General features: G+C 48.2%; 1 long non-coding RNA gene across 1 annotated transcript; it reads left to right on the top strand.

Annotated features, from left to right (window-relative positions):
• Window positions 1-1,068: 1,068 nt before the first annotated feature.
• Window positions 1,069-6,166, top strand: LOC135904992 (uncharacterized). The gene is made up of 3 exons (XR_010565286.2): window positions 1,069-1,270; window positions 2,114-2,225; window positions 2,408-6,166. It is a non-coding gene; the product is annotated as an uncharacterized lncRNA (long non-coding RNA).
• Window positions 6,167-10,304: the final 4,138 nt, after the last annotated feature.

The following is a 10,304-nucleotide window of genomic DNA, read 5'->3' as shown; positions in this document are numbered from 1 at the left end:
GCAGCTGATACGCGGGATGACAAGAAAACAATGCTTCCGTTGAGCATGCTGAAAGAGTGTATTGCAACATATACAAACGCATTTTCATTGCAGTATTAAGCAACAATGATGTATGCGAGATAGAACGAGCCCAGTGTTTCAAAAGTTTTTCTTTATTTTTTCGTGGCGGAACCAAACCTACCGTGACCATCAGTCCCTTACCTTTAATTTGTTGCTTTTATCACAACTTAATTCACGTCAGCCTAGCTGTTCATATTGAAAATGACTTCTACATTCTCGAGTATTTGAGTAAAGTGAAGCTTTAGCCCTAGTTAACATTTCCTTATAGCAAACCCTGTTTCCGTCCTTTTTTGTGTTCTCCGGGTCTAGCGGGAAGCAGAACCCTTCAAGTTCTTGTCGCATCAATCCGGCGCACGAAAGGAAGCAACATCCGGTAATTTTTCTCGTCTTGAACTTACAAATGCAACCGAGTTCCTCTTAGACGTGTTCGTGCGATTCTGGCCAGAAATTTCACTTCATAAGTGCACCGCGAAGCACTCGCTTTCAATGGTCCGCTGCCGACATTTTGTCCCACAATGGCGGCAGGGCGGCGCGGGGCCTTTGAAAGGCTGTCACTACCCTGACTAGCTTGTGTGATTTGAGTGCAGAACGTGACTTGTGTTATCCCACCATCCTAGCGCTGGAGATACACCAGGCCCCGTACACTCTCAAGTTCAACTAATGGCCACAGAGGGCGAAAAAATCGACCGCGCGCCGCTGATAACAAAGCCGACCTAGTAGCATCACCTCGGGATGCGTTCGTTAGTTCCAACATTTCCCGGTAGAGGCGTCGTAATAAGCGCAATTTTATCTTACAAACTTTCTCTTACAATTACCGAAGCATTTTCTTTTACATAAAAACAGGGCAAAATTATCATTGCTAATTAGATATTGTACTCTTTGTTAGTAAGTTTATTGTTTCTTCGCCATTATGAACGCAAATAGCGTTCAGCATCATCGATCTTTCACGTGACCTCTGGCCTGGATTTAAAATTTTTACCGGTATTTCCGAGTGCACGGCGGCACGGATTCATTCGTTCGTACACTCAAGACTGGTTGCTTCTTTGTTTCTAAAACTAGTTTCTTGCGCTTCTATGTAACTTGGGGTGAAGTTACGTGTTTGCAAGCGGACATGTAAGCCCGGCAGTTGGGTTTCGGTCGTGAGCCATTCGGAACAGGTCTGCATCGAAACGGGAGCTGGATTTTGCTGCGGCTGACAACGGCAATAACGGTGAGTCGTTTAACACCGCTGCTTCAATCGTTATATAATATCCGTCTCATTATCTTCCAGGCGGGCACAAGTTAACGAACTAGATCCTGCATTACATATGGGCAGTGAGGATCTCAGTTGCTGTTTCCTAAATAAACCTTTACTTGCGAGGCTGTCGTTTGGTTTACACACACAACCAGGAAAGAAAGAGCGATATCGGAACGCGCGTCTCATTTTTCATGTTATTGTAGCCGTGGTTGTAGGTGACTGAGTAGCCTTATCAATATACATATTAAACTTTTTTTTCGAGTCGGCCGGCAACGTCTTTCGTCCACAAAACCGAATAATCCTTTGGTAAAATGAAGTGAAAGTACAGAATTTAATGTATTAAACAGTTGCAAGCATGATAATTCACCCATATTTCGTACTTGTTGGTTCCAAATGTTCTTGCTGCTCAGATTGGTTTACCGTAGGGCATTTATTTTTGCAGTAGTGAAGCGGTGCATCACGTTCGTGGAGAAAAATAATGCATCAGTTCTAATAGCTTCATGACTTTCATGCATTTGCTTGAGTAACTAGCAGTGTGATAACTTCTAGAGCATAAATGAACCCACAAATGTTCTCATTTGTGATCTTAATAGTACTTGCGCTGTTGACATGCATTGTAGTTAGGCAGACATCAATTTTATGGGCAATAGCAATATTTATTTAACATGCTGCTTAAGCACCCTAGAATAGACAGTGTACATTTGCATGTGTTCTGTAGTCGCAAATCATTACAACATATATGTCACACCTTTTTGCATTTCATATTGCAAAACTTTGCTTTTTCAATTTCTGATTCAGTCAAAATTTCTGTTCCAGACATGCAGTAATGAGGACGGCACCAGTATAAGGCAACACACTCCACGCACTAAACAGAAGCTGCTGCCTGCTACGACAAGGTCATTGTGTGGACATTGGCTACTACTACAAGGTAAACAACATATGGTTCAGAAATAAATATGTTTGATCTATGCTGTATTGGCTTGCTGTTTGCAGCAGATATGAATGTTTGTTCATATATATGGTTCAGTATAATTGGTTCGAACATATAAAACCCACATAAATTTGGCTAATCTGTGCTGTATCTCACGTGTCACCGTTTTGCCCCAACAGAGTCTATGCCAAACACATCTTGGTCATCACAGGAGCTCCTATCTGCACCAACAGGAAGGGGCTGGAGCCGAATTTGCAAGGCTTTTACACCAAGAACAAAGAAGCACATGCACAAGAATATGGATGAGATATCAAGTCTGCAAAGGACTGTGTTAAGACTGCAAAGAGCTTCAGCCACCATTCCACCAGCACGGACATTTGGCTGAGTCATCCAAGTAACTCAAAAAGGACTTTCTAGAAATTCTTCGTCTTCAGATGCACCTGCAACATCTGACCAAGCACGGACGACGCTGGCCAGAAGATTGAGTTTCATCAGTTCGTCCTTAATCAGCTTCCAAGCCATGTTAATTCCGTTTGTGCGAAGTGTAATTTTTCTTCTATAAATGCAAGCTTTCTCATTGCCCATTTTTGTTAGAGGTTATTCATCCTCATCCAAATATAAAGGTCAACCTTTATATTTGGATATTTCGCTGATACTTAATACCAGTCACTGTCTAGCAGCCTAACATATCTGTAGCAGTATCTTCTAGTGTATGTTGTCATGCGCAATTACTCTCCTGAAATAGCTGATGCAGCATCGGCATGCGTCTTGCATTAACCTATGCACATGTGCTATGCACCATTTTACTTTTCTTGGTGTTTTTAGCCTTCAATGCTTGCAGAGCAGAGTGGCTTCTCTCTTGAATGCAAGCTTTCTCATTTTCCATATTCCTAGTCTCGTTGATGATTGCTCCTCTTCCTTGATAGCCTGTGTCTTTGTGCAAGCTACAGTGAAGTGATTGATTGCAGAATCTGGTTTTGCTGCCACACTTGGTTGTGGTAACTGTGTTACAGATGTGGGGGCCTGGTCAGTTGCATTGGTAAGCAGTCCCTCGAGGTAAGCATTTGCTCCTGCAGTCCGCAAAGCGACATAGACTCCCAGTATACACACACCGTAACTGGTGCGCCCCGTTCGTTCTGGCCTGCTGCAGCCATGGGCAAATTGTGCTTGTGGCCTACCTCGGCCATGATTTGCTCAAAACGGAGACCAGCATATGTGCTTACATGGTTCGAAGTGTATGAAGTTGATAGCCGTATGGGTGGAAAGGCCCGCAAGAATGGCTGCCGAAGGTGATGCCCACAAAAGCGACTTGTCCACATTGCGACAAAGTGGGACACAAAGTGTGAGCCACACATAGCGGCCCCCGAAAGAAAATAAATGTGCAGGTTGGAAAGGAGTTAACGCTAAAATGCCGGGTAGTCCATGTCGCTGTGTTGGTTGCGGCAGCAGATGCCTGCGTCACCTGATTGCTTCGCAATGGAAGTTGCTCATCTTCAACGGCAACTGTTGGTTCAAACAGGTGCAAGGCTCTGTCCAATCTGTTTGTACGGCAGGTTGTCGCTCGTTACCAGACCACCACATGTGACAAAGGCAAGCATTATGCCTGTAAGATGGTTCGTAGCCAATGTATAATGTATTGTCTGAACCTCAAGCGGTGACTGATTGCCGTTTAATTTTGCTGTTATGTCACTTGGTTACGGTCGCAGTTTTATGTTTTTCGAATATTGCTGCCTGGTCGGTTGCACTGGGAAGCAGCCTCTCGAAGTAAGAATTTGATCCTGCAGTCTGCACAGCGACATAGACTCCCAATTTACGCACACCGTGATTCGTGCTCCCCGTTCACCCTTTCCTGCTGCAGCCATGGGCAAATTGTGCCTCTGGCCTTTCTCGGCCGCGATTAGGCATGAACGGAGACCAGCATAAGTGCTTACATGGTCGGACGTGTATGAAGTTGGGTGGAAAGGCCCGCAAAAGTGGCCGATGAAGGTGATGCCCACGAAAGCGACTTGTCCATATTGAGACAATGTGGGACACCAAGTGTGAGCCACACATTAGCGGCCTCCAAAAGAAAAGAAACATGCAGGCTGGAAAGGAGTCAATGCTAAAATGATGGGTAGTCCATGTCGCTGTGTAGGCTGCGGCAGCAGATGCCTGCGTCACCCGACTGCTTTGCACTGCAAGTTGCTCATCTTTAACAGCGACTGTCGCCGCAAACAGGTGGGACACTCTGTCCAATCTGTTTCTGCTGCTGGTTGTTGCTCGTTAGTAGACCACCACGTGCGACGAAGTCGGGCACTACGCCTGTAGGTAGGCAGCTCAATGTACCCTAAGAGACCCGTGTATGTGAATGCTCACTGTTGCCATATGGTTCGTCGCCAATGTATGATGTATTGTCTGAACCTCATGCGGTGACTGATTGCTGTTTAATTTTGCTGTTATGTCACTTGATTATGGTCGCAGTGTTATGTTTTTCGAATATTGCGGCCTGGTCGGTTGAACTGGGAAGCAGCCTCTCGAAGTAAGAATTTGGTCCTGCAGTCTGCACAGCGACATAGACTCCCAATTTACGCACACCGTGATTCGTGCTCCCCATTCACCCTTTCCTGCTGCAGCCATGGGCAAATTGTGCCTCTGGCCTTTCTCGGCCGCGATTAGGCATGAACGGAGACCAGCATAAGTGCTTACATGGTCGGACCTGTATGAAGTTGGGTGGAAAGGCCCGCAAAAGTGGCTGATGAAGGTGATGCCCACGAAAGCGACTTGTCCATATTGAGACAATGTGGGACACCAAGTGTGAGCCACACATTAGCGGCCTCCAAAAGAAAGAAACATGCAGGCTGGAAAGGTGTCAATGCTAAAATGATGGGTAGTCCATGTCACTGTGTAGGCTGCGGCAGCAGATGCCTGCGTCACCCGACTGCTTTGCACTGCAAATTGCTCATCTTTAACAGCGACTGTCGCCGCAAACAGGTGGGACACTCTGTCCAATCTGTTTCTGCTGCTGGTTGTTGCTCGTTAGTAGACCACCACGTGCGACGAAGTCGGGCACTACGCCTGTAGGTAGGCAGCTCAATGTACCCTAAGAGACCCGTGTATGTGAATGCTCACTGTTGCCATATAGTTCGTCGCCAATGTATAACGTATTGTCTGAACCTCATGCGGTGACTGATTGCTGTTTAATTTTGCTGTTATGTCACTTGGTTATGGTCGCAGTGTTATGTTTTTAGAATATTGCGGCCTGGTAGGTTGCACTGGGAAGCAGTCTCTCGAAGTAAGCATTCGCTCCTGCAGCCTGCACAGCGACATAGACTCCCAATTTTCATGCACCGTGATTCGTGCTCCCCGTTCGCGCTTTCCTGCTGCAGCAATGGGCATATTGTGCCTCTGGCCTTTCTCGGCCGCGATTAGGCATGAACGGAGACCAGCATACGTGCTTACATAGTCCGATGCGTATGAAGTTGATAGCTACATGGGTGGAAAGGCCCGCAAAAGTAGCTGATGGAGGCGATGCCCACGAAAGCGACTTGTCCATAGCGAGACAATGTGAGACACCAAGTGTGAGCCACACATTAGCGGCCCCCGAAAGAAAAGAAACGTGCAGGTTGGAAAGGAGTGAACGGCTAAAATCTGGGGTAGCCCATGTCGCTGTGTAGGCTCCGGCAGCAGATGCCTGCGTCTCCCGATTGCTTCGCAATGCAATTTGGGCATTTTTAACGGCGACTGTCGCTGCAAATAAGTGGCACACTCTGTCCAATATTTTTCCGCTGCTGGTTCTTGCTCGTTAACCTGACCACCACGTGCGACGACGACGGTGAGCCGTTTACGAGCTCGCGTCAATGATTCCAGCGTATCTCGACATGCAAATTTTATTTCTGCTATTGCACGAGAATGTACACTGCTTGTCTTCTGCCAATAAAGTCGCGCGTTCTGTTCACTCACTTGTGGCTTGTTTGTATGGGCGTCAGTAGAGGCTCTTGGCAATTAGAACGCACCAGCTGAGCGGCAGCGAAGGCATTGAGGCATGCCGCATAGCCTGCAGGGCAAGCACGGCACGTACCAGCGTACGCGACCGGCAAAAAACGGCCATATTGAATTTTGCGCTAAAAAAAAAAGTTTGCACTTCCGCTTCCGGATTGAGCAACGTCATCTGGCGTCCCCGAAAGTTAGTTCCATGCGCTGCCGCTGCTTATTTTCGAACCACTGCCAAAGGTACAGTTCCCCTTCTCTAAAGTTGTTCTTTATTCTATGGATACACTACACTGGAACGTCGGAGGAGGCAGCTGCGTTGATTGCCTGGACGCGACACTCGCAAGAAATTATGGACAGTGGTGAGCGTTTCGTATACCGTGTGAGCGGTTTCGGTGGCCATATAGAGAGTAAACTAGTTGAGTTCTTACGCGAACTCGATCAGGTTGCCTTCTGCTCTTGGTGCGTTACGGTGACGGAAGTGAAGCCGCGGCTCCTTTCTTGCGGAGACATCGTCTGCATGGAATGCTACTATAGGATTGCATCTGCTTCAGATGTATGCCCCGTTCACGAGAAAAAAGTAAATGGCGTCATGGAGGTGAATTGGCCATATTATAGTAGACAACCTAGAAACGAGAAAGTTCGCTGTGTGCATGCGGTGCGCGGTTGCAAGTACGAAGGTACGCTTGAAGACTTGGACGACCACCTGACAAGATCATGTGCCTTCCACATCGTCGCATGTGTAAGATGCAGGCGCGGCATGCCCTACAAGGACATAGTCATTCACTCTCCGACGTGCAAGAGAGCATCCGAAGCCTCGGAAAACTCCGGTGCCGCAGTGTTTCCGTTCGAAGATTTGGGCAACGCTCGCAAAGAGCTCAAGCAAGCGCTGACCTTGACTAATTTGGACGAGCACTGCGAGCTCCGCCAGCACGTCCTCTCGGCGAGCGAAATGTTGGTCCGACTTGAGACTCAACTCACCACGTTCGGCTCAACGCAGTGAATGAAACTTGAAGCGCAGTGTATGTGCGGTTTATGCCCCAAGTAACAGTGCGCTTTTCTCGGCAGTTTCTGAACTTCACAAGGCGCTCTCGAAAAGAATCGAGAGGGCAACACCGTGGATACGAAGCGAGTTCCCTGGTACATTCCCGTACACGTACATTCCTGTATACCAGATACTGTGCTATTTGCGTTTATTCCGTTCTTCCCTCGATGTACATTGTTACCAATTTATTATACCCAGTACGGACTGGAGACAAATAAAAACATGTTTCAAGATTACAGTTAGTTTCTTGCTGTTTGTTGATTCTATCTAGAAGTTGAAGTAGGATAGTGATAGCAACGAGAAAAGTTGGCAGTCACTGTAACGTACGATAAAGAGGAAGGCGAAAGTACGTGCGCTCACGAGACATTCTTTAAATTGCTTTGATGTTCCCATTCGGATGCATTGTTACTTCCTATTAGTTTTCTCTTTGCTTATCTTTAACCTCGCCCCTGGTTCTGCTTAATTAATGGCGCGTTAGAACGGTCGTGGCAAATCTATAAAGACCATCAAAGGTGACTTCTGGCCCTGTGCCGAACTCCCAGAGCTTTCGGTCCCGGTAACGCTTTCGGCAGTCTCCAGCGTCTCCTTCTACGCTTACAGTTATGCGTGGCGCACAATGTCGTCAACGTACTATAACACGTACTATGTCGTCACAGAACTATAACACTCTATACCTTCAGTTGTGCTTCGCCCGCGCGTTCCTAGGTTCGCACCTCGTTTGACGCCGGTACTACGTGACAGTACAAACGAAAGTGATCGCTCGATAGTATCGCCCCTGCATAAAACATTACTCTGCAAGGGACGACATTATGACTGATGGCCCTTATTCGAAATCCCTTGCGTGTTGATCTGATGCATCGTTTAGCCTTGCCGGCTCGTCAGATCTTCGCTTACACGGATTCGCACAGTGCGTGGGATCTGCATGTTTTCATTATTGATTTCTGTTGTCTCCTTCCTTTTTCTTTTTGTCGCAATCGGTGTTGTGAAGAAGGCCCCGGCCTCGATGTCCTGGCTATCGTGCCGCCAGACAACGGCTGCAGCGTTCGTCTTGACGCCGGCCGCGAAACCACGGTGACTGTCGTCTATAGGCAACCAGCGCTAAAACATCTCCATCCGATAGCAGCGTCGTAACGCGCAGCATAGCTAGTGGTGTAGAGCTTACAGTAGCATAATGCAACATTGCATCACCATTTTTTACAGCGAAGCTGTGTAGTACCTCTTTTTCTCGATGCATCTATCGTGTCCACGGAAAAGGAAAACAAATAGGAGGGGGTGTCACGTGATTCCGTTAGCCTCGGCAAGCCAACCACCTCTGACGGCGCCCCTCCCGCTGTGGGGTGTTGGGTTGGATTCGACCCACATCTTTGCCGGATCATTAGAGATTGTTTGGTACGTAGTAACTATTAGTGGCGCCAGCCGTCACAGGCATGGACGTACGCAGGAAGCAACGGGTTGTTTTCTGATGCCGCGCGCGTCGTGCTTCGCTTCAAATGCGTTGACTTGAAATGCGCAGAAAGGCCGGGGCGCCTGAACCATGACGAGAGAACTTTCAAAACATCACTTGCGCTCACCACCGCGGTTAGTGGAGCTGCTTGTGATCTCACCTCGAAACCCGTACAGAACGCCCGAGCGTGGTCTGTTAACACCGCGCACGCGTTAAGTTTCGTCAAATCCGCTTTGTGAACCTTAAACTGTGGTGCCTATTTACTTGATAATTTTTGTCCCGCTCTCTTGCACCAAGGAAGAGTCAAGATGTCGAGGGACAGTTCTTGTCGCATTTTCGCTTAGTAAAAGGCTCTCCTGTGTGTCTTTGGCTTTGAGAGAAATGAATAGCATTGTCCTTCACTCTACACGCCGAAGTCGTCGCCTTCGCTTCAGATTTACGTCCACTGTTTTGTACCAGGTGTGGTGCGACGTCGTTACGCTGTTGATACGCGCCACTTGAGTTCTTACCGGTCTTCTGAGAGGCCTAAGAATTTGAGCAGCACGACAGGGTCGACTGTGAGCATCGATCGCGCTGGGGGCCTTGGAAGAACCGCGCAGACGTCGGCGATGGCACCGAGAACGCGGCGAGCGCTCGCGGAGTCCAAGTCCAAAACCACCAACCTTCGGGCGAAAATAGCGAAAATGAAACAATAAGCCGGCACTACCTTAAGTATGTTCGGCGTCATCGGCACGCCAGTCGATCCTTGGGCACAAAAAGGGACGATTTTTCCCCGCGGGAAAACAGTCGCTGCAGACTCTGGACGCTCGCCTAATCGCCTGCACAAGTTTGCGGGGGGTGAACGCGGCGTCATCTTTTCCACAGAATACGTCCCCAAATGCGAAGAATCGCCGTGGGAAGGGTAGCTTGGTAGCCTGCACACGTTTGCAAGTCGAAAAATTTCCTCGTTTCACTGAACCGCCCCAAAACGCGACCAGTCGTCTTCGAGGTGGTCCTTGGGTTGCTGGGCACAATGCCGGTACAGCATTGGCGCCTGTTTGAGGGAGCCGCGTCTACGTAACGTGTGGCGGTTCGCCGTTTATCTGACAGACATAACTCAGACTCGACTGTGCCAGACGCTTGAACTTCAATAATCTGGGCGTACGTTTGTCAGGCTAACCGTGTGCGCCTATTCCTAAACCCCCGCATCAAACAACCAAAGCAAGCCGACTAGAACCCACCGCTTGCCTATCGCGAGACTAGGGTCTACTACTTCTCCGTTTATGCTTTGACTAAGTTTCAAGGTTGTCACGTGACGATTCCTGCTAGTGTATTCCTTCCTCCGTGGTCGTGTCCCTGGACGAAAACCAACAGATGGCGCTCGCCTCCGCGCATCTGCGATAGCTGTGGGGGCACAGAGAAAAAAGTACCAGAAGGCTCACATCGCGCATAGCGTTCGCCACAAGCGCTTCCCAGTAGATTACTGTTGCATACGCTGCAGTTGCCGTGAAGCGGTAACAGTAGCATACGAAACATGGAGTGGCGTAACTATACATTGGTATATAACTATACATTGGTACGTAGTAACTGATTTGCATTGTGACAGTACTATGGGAAGGCCATGTGTCGTGAGAACTCCTGA

Source organism: Dermacentor albipictus, chromosome 6 (assembly GCF_038994185.2).
Source record: "Dermacentor albipictus isolate Rhodes 1998 colony chromosome 6, USDA_Dalb.pri_finalv2, whole genome shotgun sequence".
Lineage (NCBI taxonomy): Eukaryota > Metazoa > Arthropoda > Arachnida > Ixodida > Ixodidae > Dermacentor > Dermacentor albipictus.
The sequence above is the reverse complement of the archived record's forward strand: the minus strand, read 5'-3'. Positions and strand labels throughout refer to the sequence as shown.